Consider the following 13,410-nt stretch of genomic DNA (forward strand, 5'->3'; position numbering starts at 1 on the left):
AACCCCAAATCAAATCACAAAGTTCATCTTCTTTCAAAAAAAAATCTCTCTGTAGAAAACTCAAGGAAGAAGAAGAAGAGGAGGAGGATCAAGCTAGTTCAACTCTCCATTGTTCAAGCTTACCAGGCTTTATAATCAAGGTATGGTAGTCCTTCATCCATGAAGTCCCTTCTAAACTCAATTGCAAAGATAGAAAATCCTCAAAAGCTAGGGTTTGACTCAAAGGCATCGATTCCTTTCAAAAACAATTTTGATGATTTGATTACATTATATTATGATTAGATTGATGATTATTATACTTTTATAAAAAAAAAATCTTTCAAGAATCCATGAAATCCTTATATTCTCAATTTATGATTTTGTGATATGGGTGAATTGTAGAAAGAAAAGTATTATGAGGTTATGTTTGAAGTAATTGAACTATTTGAATCATGTTATCATTCATGTCTAATGTATTAATTCTAGATGTGTTGACTGAATATGATCTATGGTCCTTGAAGGGCAAAGTATGAGAATTATGTATAATTATGAGATTTATGTATATGCATTCAGAACACTTTGAAAGTAAAGTGTATGTGATAATGATGATGTTGTCGTGTTGATTGAAAGGTTATTCTCATGAAACCATGATGAACATAATGTGAAAGGTTTTCTCATATAATGGAGATTCTAGGTTGAAAGACAATTCTCACCTAATTGAATCTAAATGAAGACATAGACGGTGAAAGGTTATTCTCACACATGATCTCAGAGTTATCCTAATGAATCTTTTGGATTGATTGTCTAGTATATCCTTCCATAAGACATGAAGCGAGTAATGATTTAATTAAATATTTTGTGGGAATTATGTTTGGCGCCAAGTGGATATTGATATGAGATTGGAAGCCCTTACGTGAATGGAGCCCGGGTTTCTAGGAGAAATCTCTTGAGATGGATGACCTCACGAGAGTTGAGCCTGGGTATCTAGTAGCAGTCTCCTTGTTCCATAACTACGTGTGCCCGTAGTTTAATTAGCTATTTAATCCATCTAAGCTAAAGTAATGGTTCTAACTTAGGCAAGTCGGACAATTCTTTTAGGTGTGGATAACACCGTATTCCCTGTTAAGCTCACATGGTCTATGTCAGTTAAGACTAATTCTCACAAAGTCAAGTCTAGTATGAACTATGGATACTTAAAAAAATTTAATTAGTATGGGTGAGAGTATGAGCTTGTATTCATGCATTGCACAAGTATGCTTTGAGGATAGTTATGATATGTCCCCCTTATGTCATGGTGATTTATGTAATGAATATGATTTTGACTATGTGTTAAAGATGTTTGATGTGAAGACTACTTATAATGATGTATGCTTAATTTGGGTTGTTGCTATAAGTTGCTTTTCTGGTTTGATTGACTAAAAGTGAATGCTCCTTTATCTATGAGAATTAGGCTAAGAATGAGATCAAAAAATGGTAAAACACGAATGAGGACCTAAAGTGACATGCTTAGAATAGGTGGGATTATGGGGTCTTATAATGTATTACACAAGTTTGCTTTGAGGTGGCTCATGAAATATTTCTCTTATGTTATGTAGGACTAGATTTCATTGATTATGCCTAAGTCTATGATGATATCTCTTGTGCTCACTAGTTATAATTATTTTCTACCATGTTATAGTTTATGTCTTAGTTTCTTATGCTTATGACTTCCGTTTTTTTCTACTTTCAAGATGATTATTTAACTTAGCAAAGTGCATGCATTCAACTAAAATGTCTCTTTAGCATGTTTTCAAGGTTTTTATGCATGACTATCATACTTAGTGCATTTCTGTACTAATTCATATTTTCCTATATTTTTTCAAGTGTAGGGTTCAGTTCTGAAGGTGGTCCCCACTATGGCTAAAGCTTGGTTTGATTATTCCTCCTAGCTTGTTGGTAAGTCCTCATGATTTGAGTACCGATGTTTTGACTTAGTAGTTTCATTATATTCTCGTATTTCCTTTTCAATAAGTTGTATGGGATGTTTCTCTATTTTGATTCAAGTATTGTAATAGATGGCTAATTGAGACAAGTTTAGACTTTTGCTTTGATTTTATCAAAATCTTTTTATGACTTGAAATATGTTTTACTCCATAGTGTTCTAATGCTTTATGTTATGATATGCTAAGTGGCTTGCATGGGGTCTTTTGGGGTTCTATGTGCCATGTTACGTCTAGGGGGTACCCTGGATCGTGACAGACATGGTGATGCCCGAGTTAGGGACTTGAGTTGATTTTTGAACCATCTTAAAATGAATAAAATACTTATCTAAATAAAAAGAAGTTGGTTCTAAATGATTTCCTCCACTATCCCTATCATTGGAGAAAGGTTTCTTGACATGTTAAATTTGAAAACTTAATACTATTTGAAAATGCTCGATGAACTAATTAAAACTTTGTGTTGTATGTATTGTGATGTATTCATCCTCATGTCGCATATCATGATTTATGGAGATATGAGAAAGTGGAGAAATATTATCTTTTTTAGAAAGAAATGTGACATCTTACATATATCTTAACCATGAGTTAGGTGACAAGTTGATGAGATAATGAAATTATGAAATAGGTATATGGACTGCGAGTCCCTTATGAGTCCTTTTTTGGAAGATAAATATTCGACACGGTGTATACAACATGTTGTGCTACGACCTTTGTACCACCACATCACCCCATCGTTGCATCGCATTGTCCAATTTTGTTAGGTTATGTAACTTGGTTGTGTGTTGGTCTAACTATTATTCATCCTCTTATATATGTGTTTACTTTATTTCATGTTGTTCTACATAAATTGGTTATGGGACTTTTCCACGTGTAGGTGGAAGCATTTATACTTTATTTCTTAAGTTTGTTTAGTCTCTTAATATTAAGTCGGCCTAATCTAATGAGTACATGTGGATAGTACTCACCTCTTATTTTTATTACCTTTGATGCAGTACCTAGTTAGGGTGAGTTTCGTAGCAGTTGATTTGATTTAGCAAAGTTTTCTCTTTCAAAGTTGTGGTGAGATCTTGTTTTCTTAGATCGCCATTAGTTTTCATCTACTATCATTTAAAGTCTTTAACTTTCCTTTTGAAGATTTAAGATGTATTTCAGATTCTAGAAATGTATTAGATGCTCTTTCTATTTATGCTACAAAGTTTTGAGGATTCCTTGTTGTTTTTGTATCGTCTGTGACCTGACTTCCTTCCGAGCGTCTCGCATATGTGATTCTTTCAACTTACACACCATTTTGGGGATATTCTTGGGTTGTATATCATCATGACTTTGATTTTTGGATCGTGACAAACTAATTTAAAAAAGTACTTTAAAATACTTGTTTTAAGCTTAAATGATACAAATAAATCAAAAGTCAATTCAAAAAAGACTCTTTAAAAATATTCATTATTTTCATTAAATATAACAAATATAAATTGTTAAATATTTGATAACTACAAAAAGTGTTATATTTTGATAAACATAATGGATAAAAATTATAAAATCCATATTTACGAGATTTATTCTTAACCTACGCTCAAAATGAACCAAATCTATTCGATGTTGCACTTATTAAATCGTGTTACAAATGCGTTTTATTGGTTTTGAGTGCAATTTCTAAGTTGAAAGGGATATATTGCCTTCTAATATTTCGTCCCATCATATTGAATAAAACTTTTACATATAGCAAAAAAAAATTTATATTTGTATGCTATAGCAAAGTTTGCATAATTGCGCTTCATAGCAAACATAGAAACTGTATAATTCGCTATACATATAGAAACTGTATAAAACGAAGTGTATAAAACAAGAAAGATAAAGACACTTGGGCAGAGAACTGTATAAAAAAGAAGTGTATAAAATGAATTGTATTATTATAAGTGTATAGAACGATTATATACAATTTGAATTTGTATAAAACGATAAAGAGAGAAAGACAAAAGAGACTTGACAAGGAATATACAATTGAATCGAATTGTATAAAACGAGAAAGAGAGAAATTAGATACAATTTGAAAATTGTATAAAACGAGAAAGAGAGAAAGGCAAAAAAAACTGGACAGGGGAGTATTTTTATTGTATAATTATAAGTGTATAGGACGAAAATATATGTACTTGCATGTGTATATACAATTTTCTCACGCTTTATACAAACAGAAACACAATTTATACATTTTGCTTCTGTTTGTATAAGTGAGAAAGGCGAGGGTGGCGAGCGAGATTTGGTAAAGTGGAGAGCGAGATCTGGAACAGGGGAGAGAGAGGAACAAAAATATATTTATTTATACAATTTTCTCTACTTTATACAATTAGAAACAATTTTTATACACTTGTGTTTGTATAAAAAGTGAGGAAGAAAGCGAGAGGTTGGAGGAGAGTGGCGTACGAGATATTAAAGAGAGAGGCGACTGGTAATTTTTTGCAAACTTTTGCTATGGAACACAATTAAATCAAACCCTAGCTACTCCATTTATTTTAGGTTATTAGTTTGCTATTATATACAATTTTCCCATAATTTTTTTTTCTTCCTTCCCACTTTTCAACTCTCTTATTCAATAATCTTTAACTCATCCTAAAGAACATGCATTATAACAAAAATAATTTTTAGAGGTAATCAATAAACATAATAATAAATAGTACTAAAAATTTTATCTGTATTAGTTAAGTGTCATTCGATTCAATGTGTTAAAGGCTTTAGAGGCATACATACCAAAGTGCTAATTGTCGCTAAAAATATATATTTAACGGTAATTGAGTTATTATTATTATTAATTAATTGCTGCTAAAAATCATTTTTGATATATTGTTTCAATGCCATATTTTTGTACCATAATTTCCCCATGAGCAAGTCTTGTACTAGATTATATAAACATATAAAATGCTTTTTCTCAATATAAATACAAATTTTAAAAAGTTACTGAATTCTATCGAACGCTTAACTACTATGTTGATTCTGCCCTGCCTGCAACCTAAGGTTCCCATATCTACTAAACCTATGAGTGGTAAGACTTCATAAATCATAATATATCATCAATAAACACAATTCGACCAAGAAAGAGTTAACTTGGTCCCAATGTATGTTAGCATTATTTTCTTTTTAATGTTTATCTTTTAAAAAAATTATTTTTTTATAACTAAAATTAATTAACTTTGAAATTTCATTTTTATCATTGATGAAATGATCTATAGACACATTTAAAGGTTTGCTATATATTACAAATTTTAAAAGATTATTTCTTTCTTTTCCTAACTTTGTATCAAATTAAATATGACATATAAATTAGGAGGAACAAAATTTCATTTACTTTTTTTCTTTTACGTACATTAATATAATGACTATATAGTCCAATCTTGAAAAAAATACTGTAAATTAAGCACAACCAATTAATTAGTTATAACTAGCAAAAGAACAAATGTAGGACCTGATTATTTTTTATAAAGAGACTTAGGTGTAGTTCCCTTTATATAAATAATATATATATTACTCTCAACGCTAAAATCGAAGATAAGAAACAAATAAACACAAATTTCAAATTGATAAGACCTTGACTAGAAAAGGGAAGACCTACTAAAGGTTTTTTGTTTTTAATCCCAATAATATTTAACTCTATATTAAATGTTGAAAATTTCAATTGCCAATCGCAATAATACTCCCTCCGGTCTACTTTACTTATTTTGTATTTATATTAAAAATAGATGACTCGAAATAATTAACAGCTTAGTTATAAAATATATAATTAACTTGTAGTTTTCATCTTTACTCCTACTTGATAAATATGAAAAATATTAATTATATTGTGGGAGAAAAAAGAGTATTGTACTAAAAAAAGGTACATTTTGAACTAAACATTTCCATCTCATATTTTCATTGTTTATAAATTTAAAGGGAAACAAGGACGAATATACTTCGAACTATTGAAAACGATATACAGATATTCTCTATCATACTTTTGGGATATTGATGTCATTGTCATCCAAAAAATAGAGTATATATGCCCTTCACTCTAATGAAAGACTAAATAGGGATACATGACGCAATCATATCCGTCGTTTCAATATTTAATAAATATCGGTGGATGAATAAGAGTAAAAAGGGTATATATGCTCCAGGTTTTGGACGACAAGGGCACCAATATCCCAAAAGTATAAAGAAGGGTATCTGCATATCATTTACGATAATTCTGAAATATATTTGTCCTTTTTCCAAAAATTTAAAGTACCCCTCAAGCTTTATATACCAAGATTCAAAAATACTCTTCCTCTCCTCATATTTGCATTTAATTTTTAAAAAATGTAAGTTAGTAGTGATATGTTTTGTTTGTTGAATTCGTTGAGATTATGTAATTTGCATTGTCTTTGTTATGGAAACGTTTTCTCGTTTTATTCGGAGAGAAAATAATTCAAATCTTTGAAATATAGTGAGAGGATTATAATTTCTTAGGAACATACACGTAATTTAGTGACTTGAAATTTTTTTCATTTTTTTTCTATATTTCTGATTTTTTGGGTTGGAAACAAGATACCAACAATATCGAACTAAGATCAAAGACGAGTTAATACCTCAGATGGTCACTCAACTATGCACTCTTCTTTCAGAAAGTCACTCAACTTTCAATTTTCACTCAAAAGTCACTCAACTATGCACTTCTTTCTCAGAAAGTCACTCAACTATGCACTTCTTTTTCAGAAAATCACTCAACTTTGAATTTTAACTCAAAAGTCACTCAACTATCTAATCTTTCCTAAAAAAGTCACTCAATCTATTAAATTATTTTTTTAATTAAAATTTATTGATAATAATTATTTATATAACAAACCAAAATTTAAAAAAAATAAAAATACCATTTAAACCATTTAGTGATCCACCCACCTAACCCGATCCATTAAAAATATGATATGACCCATTTTATTTTGTCTTTAATCCTAATTCAAGGTTTAAAGAGAGGGATTAATTTAGGATTAAAGACAAAATAAAATGGATCATCATATTTTTTAATGGGTCGGGTTAGGTGGGTGGATCACTAAATGATTTAATTTATTTTTAAAATTTTTTTGTTTGTTATAGAAATAATTAATATCAATAATTTTTAATTAAATTAAAAAATAATTTAATAGATTGAGTGACTTTTTGAGGAAAGAGTGGATAGTTGAGTGACTTTTGAGTTAAAATTCAAAGTTAAATGACTTTCTGAGAAAGAAGTGCATAGTTGAGTGACTTTTGAGTGAAAATTAAAAGTTGAGTGACTTTCTGATAGAAGAGTGTATTTAACTAAATACGAATAATTTAATTATATTATTTTTCTAATAATATTTTCTTTAAAAATGAGTAAAAAATTATGACGAATAAAATAAATATCAATTAGTCCTTAGTGTTGTGTGGAGGCTGGGTCCAAAAATAATTGGTCAAAGTTGTTCACTTTTATAATCTCTTCAATTTAATGACTCTGTCGATTAGTCAACTCTTCCTGCTTAGCCTTTTCTATTGACTTTTTCTTCTTTTTTTTCTTTTTTCAAGTCAAAATCATTGTTTGATTGCATAGTTCAAACCTCTATTCAAATTGTTTATGGTTATACAAGACCATTTCTCTTTTTCTTTTACGTATTTGTCTTCTTCATGAGTTATACAAAAATTAGTAATGTATGAATTATATTTGAATAGGAGAATTAGTAATGTGAAATAGTTTTTGTTAAATATTTAACTTGATAGATCATAGATTACTATGCACTATATAATTTAATATATATGTTTGCTTTTGAAATGAAATAAAAGTTCTCTTAATATTATGAAGGTTCGTTTGGTCAATCTAGCATTTTAATATATTCATATTCTTTTTCCATATTCTATTTCACTTAAAATTACATATCAATTTCTTATTCAGTCATTCCCACATAACTTATATACAAGGAATATTATTACAAGGAAAACAAAAGGGAGCAACCAAACATTATATAAGTTGATGATGATTTTTGTGTGTAGATTACATTCTACTAGTTGCCCTATTATATTATTTATATTATACAATAAAATAAATTTATCCACAATATAATCCTTGTATAATATTATTATACTTTGTGTAGTATATATAAAAAAGAGTAAATTTTTTTTTTCTTTTTTACCACTTCGTCATCAGAATGTCATGTATATGTATTATATTATATGTACCATGTATGTCTATTGTCGTTTATTCAAAGTAATGTCATTAAATAATTAAAAGAGTCCCACAATAGACAAAAGGGGTTTGTCAAATTAAGACTCAAATGATAAATTAGTCTAACTAAATCTCGTGTAAACACTTAATTAATCAATAATTTAAAAAATAATCTTGTGGAAACGACTTGTAAGGCATTAGCAATTAACTTTACTACACAAGGTGATATATATGAGCAATGGGCATTATCTATTTACAAATTAATTGTTTTCTTTTTGACTTTGTGAACCCACTAATTACAAAATCAATGTTGTTTTCTACTCCTAATAAATTGTTTTTATATTCCTAATAGGAATGGTTAAAAAAGAAGGCGATTATTGTATTTTAATTCAAAGAGATTTTCAAAGATTTTTTTTGTTAGAAAAAACGTTCTTATAAGTGGAAGATTATTTCTTCTCATGAGTTACATCAAAATGTAATAGCATCGTTAATGTAGTCGTTTAGAGATTTATAATATGTTATTAATTTTATGTTAGTTTCTCTTGTATAGGTCAATTGATTAAATTCTTAATATATATTTTTTGTATTTAATAATAGTTGTCCACTATCAACTTGACGTACATTTTAAGAAATAATTAATAATAAGAGTAATATCACTATATAAATTACCCTTTGAATATATTAAATTTAATGTTTTGAGAAATATATTAGATGTTGAATAGTATTTGATACCAAAGATAAAATATACACAAAAGAGTAAATTATATCTTGATTTTTAAAACTGGATAAATATTATTGAATGACTATTTTTAATGTAAATTATAGTGGATAAGTAAAGATGAACAGAAGAAAAATATCCTAGTCTTTTTTTATATAGTTTTTTATTTATTCTTGTCTAATTTATTATTATTAAAATTTTATAAATAAGTGTTGCCAAAAGCAAGTTATGAATTACTAGGATTTTGAAAATATTTCTAAAAACCTACTACCCATAAGTCATATTTTCCTTTTGAAGAAAAATATCTAAACTATTCAAAGTAGTGAAAATCGAAAAAGAAATGATTTCAAGGTTGAAAAAAACTATTCTCAGTGATTTTAATTTCAACCTTGTCAAATACATTGACACTGTTTAAATTTGAAAACTTTCAATTGTTTTTTTTTTAAAAAAAAAATCCAACTCTTTATAAGAAGTAAATTATCTAGAAGCAAAATGCAGATGTTCCTAGATGTGTTTTTATAGTACTTAGTACTTACAAAATCGACGTTTTTCTAGTGACATATTAAAATTCAAAGGTCTCTTAACCAGGAAATAGCATCCAATATTATTAAAATACACTCACGTCGTTTTATTTTAGAGTCCGAAGCCTAAAGGATATAAACTATTAACAAAAATTTCAAAATGGTATATAAAATTTTATATTAATCAAAACGGCAAAATCGTTGGAATAACAGCGATTTCCTTCACCAGAAAAAGCAAAATCGCTGCGATTTTGCAAAATGTGAATTTTTTTTAAAAAAAAAAAATTCAAATCGCTACCTAGATAGTGATTTTCATTTTTTTTGATAAAAAAATTTTTTAAAAAAAATGAAAATCGCTGCCTAGAAAGCGATTTGAATTATTTTTTTTAAAGAAAAATCACATTTTGCAAAATCGCTTCAATAGCAGCGATTTTGCTTTTTCCGGTGGAGGAAATCGCTGTTGTTTAGCGATTTTGCCGTTTTGGTTAATATAAAATTTTATATAACGTTTTAAAATTTTTATTAACATTTTATACTTTTTAGGCTCCAGACTCTTTTATTTTACCTGACCCCTATTTATAATAATTTTTACTTTTTTTTTATTTTAACAAATTAAGAGAAGTTTATTAAAGTAGTATTTTCATCTAGTGCTATAGTAAATAACTACGTCTAGCAGTAATAGTCAAATTTAAATTGTAAACGCATAATAATTAATAAAGTAAATTTAATTAAATAAACTCCTAATAAATATATTTTTTTGGAGATCGTTTATGTAAAGTCAATATGAGTCAAGTAAAATGTGATGAGAGTATATAAAGATGTGATAGGGATAAGTGTTATGTTTTAGTTTATGTCGTAACCAATGACAACATAGTAATTAGTTAAGAAATTTAGATGTATTAGCTCAATTAATTGTTTAAATAAGAGGACTTAGCTTATGTTGAAGGACCCAAAGCAACAACTAATTATATTAATTGGACAAAGTAATCTTTGAATGGTTAATCAACCACACGTTAGTTATTAGTTAACACTAATTAGGATTTGGTTAGGAGTAATAAACTTACATAATCTTTCTAGAAGAATAAAGAATTTAAACATAGAAATATATTAAATTTTAGATAGTTTCTACCATATTAAGATCTTTGATTTGGTTATAGAAGGTTCAATACGTTATTGTTTTTGTCAAATTAAAGCAGTAGTTCTTTTTTTATTGTTAGAAGAAGATATATTTAATTTGTGTTCGTTATCTTAAGGTTAAAATTTGTTTGAATGTTCAGATTTTTTCAAAATAATAATAATAGCTTCAATAAGACTCTAACGAGTGAAATTTAAAGAAAATAGAACGTGCACAAATTTTTTCACTATCTCGTGAAGAGGCAAATTCTTCCACAAATATATTTGTTTCGCAATTAATTTGAGAAATTTAAAAAACGTTTATAATTTTTTAGATTATTCCACTCATTACGTTAAGATTTTGGTTTGAATACTCAATTTTATTTTATTTTAGATAAAATCACCCTTACACTTCTACTAATAGAAGCATGTGGTTCTAGAACCATTTTAACAATCTTTGTTGCTAAAGAAAAAAAAGTGACTACATAAAGATTATCAATTTATTTATTTATTTGGAAGAAAGATTATCAATTTTGGTAATATATAAAATGAGAGATACAAATTTAAATCCGATATGAGGATGATGCATCAAATAAGAAATAATTAAACAAAGACAATGACTACAAACCAAACCATTGAAAAATTTAAATCAGAAATAACATGTTGTGCTACATGAGAAAGTCAAGTGACTTCTCATTTTTAATAATATGCACCCAATAGCATGTGTTAGGAAAAAAATTTATCCAGGACATAAAGTTTCTTTCTTATCCGATGCTTATTTATGATTTATACAAGAAAGTAATATTTTTATACTTAAAGTGGCAATATTATATTTTTATTATTCGAACAAAATATCTCTTATTTTGATTGAAGTTAGTAGAGAGTCCTCATGTACACGGAGGGGTCAAGTAATATTCTTTCGTTAAAAAATTACATTCATATCAAATTCATTTTCATGTATATACAATATATATATGTTGAATCCTTTTACATTCTTCACGTAACTATTCTATTATATTTTGACCGCTCCTCAATAAAATTCTGATACCATTACTAAGAAAACATAACATAGTACAAAGTCCTAAGGACATAACTATATCGGCTAGAATTAAGGTGAAAACAATCATTATTTGTGCATATATTTCTAGTCAAATATGAGTACATGATTGAAACTAAACTTACCCAAGTATTACATCAATTTATATTTGATTTTATCAAGGTAATTGTTAAATTAAGGTGAAAATTATTCGATTAATAATATGATTAAGTGAAAAGTTTATGCAAATGACACATTTCAAAGTATTTATTGATTTAATCAAAACATTGACTATGTTATTAATTTATAAAATTTTAGGTTGGAGTATATACATCGACTACATCACTATCTTATTACATTATCAGTATAACTTTAATTTGCTATAACAAAACTTAGTAGTTATTTTAGCTTAACTACCAATTTGTGCTATTAAGCGGAGAGTTACTTGATAAGTAATTAAGTGTTAAATTTGATACGACAACAAATATATTGAAAATTGCAAAAACTAACTAAAATAAAAAATTATTGCACTAAAATAATAATGGAAACCCAACTGAAGATTTGCTCCCCCGCATACATATACCACTTGGGCTTGTTAATCATTCTACTACAACTTAATTGATTGACAAATAATTATAACATGCATGAGTTTAAACATGGACCCAGTTATCCATCTAACTTGCAAAAATTAACAAGTTAAGAGAAAGCAAAAGCAATTAATTTCCTCTTTATTATTGATAATCTTATCTAATTAGGCATCTTGTTGTTTTTTTTTTTGGGGTTTGTAGGCATCGTTTTTTGTTTTTAGGGCAACTTTCACACATAGCAAATAAAAAATTCATATTTGTATGGTATAACAAAGTTTGCATAATTGCGCTTCATAGCAAACATAGAAACTGTATAATTCGTTATACATATACAGTTGAAGCAAACTGTATAAAACGAAGTGTATAAATCAAGAAAGAGAAAGACACTTGGGCAGAGAACTGTATGAAAACGAATGTAAAAAACGAATAGTATTATTATAAGTGTATAAAACGATTTGAATTTGTATAAAATGAGAAAGAGAGAAAGATAAAAGATACTTGACTAGAAATTTTGAATCGAATTGTATAAAACGAGAAAGAGAGAAACTAGATACAATTTGAAAATTATATAAAACAGGAAAGAGAGAAAGGCAAAAGAAACTGGGCAGGGGAGTATTTTTATTGTATAATTATAAGTGTATAGAACGAAAATATATGTACTTGCATGTGTATATACAATTTTCTCACGCTTTATACAAACAGAAACGTAATTAATACATTTCGCTTCTTTTTGTATAAGTGAGAAAGGCGAGGGTGGCAAGTGAGATTTGGGAGAATGACGAGCGAGATCTGGAAGAGGGGAGAGTGGAGAACAAAAATATACGTATTTATACAAATTTCTCTGCTTTATATAATTAGAAATAATTTTTATACACTTGTATTTGTATAAAAAGCGAGAAAGCGAGCGAGAGATTGGAGGATAGTGGCGAGCGAGATATTTGAAAGAGAGGGGTCTGACAATTTTTTGCAAACGTTTGCTATGGAGCACAATTAAATTAAACTTTAGTTATTCCATTTATTTTAGGTTATTAATTTGCTATTATATACAATTTTCCTCTTTTTTTAAAAAAAAAAATCTAATTCTTACTTTACCCAATTAATTTGGATTTATATCGGGGTAAAGACAGATCTAGTGTAAAAATAATAATTCTAAATATCTACTAATACATAATAAATATTTGTTGGGAACCCTTTAGCCCCCACCATAAAACTTGTTTATACTTGGTCATTGTTTTTAAAAGGGTTCGATTAAAAGACTCAATTTCTCTTTGGCACTTATAATAATATATTATTTAT

At 27.8% G+C, this 13,410-nt stretch overlaps 1 long non-coding RNA gene across 1 annotated transcript; it reads left to right on the plus strand.

Moving 5' to 3' along the window:
- Positions 1 to 2,059, plus strand: LOC112941289 (uncharacterized). The gene is made up of 2 exons (XR_003246376.1): positions 1 to 140; positions 1,848 to 2,059. It is a non-coding gene; the product is annotated as an uncharacterized lncRNA (long non-coding RNA).
- The last annotated feature ends 11,351 nt before the right edge of the window (positions 2,060 to 13,410 follow it).

This window comes from Solanum lycopersicum, chromosome 4 (assembly GCF_036512215.1).
Source record: "Solanum lycopersicum chromosome 4, SLM_r2.1".
NCBI lineage: Eukaryota > Viridiplantae > Streptophyta > Magnoliopsida > Solanales > Solanaceae > Solanum > Solanum lycopersicum.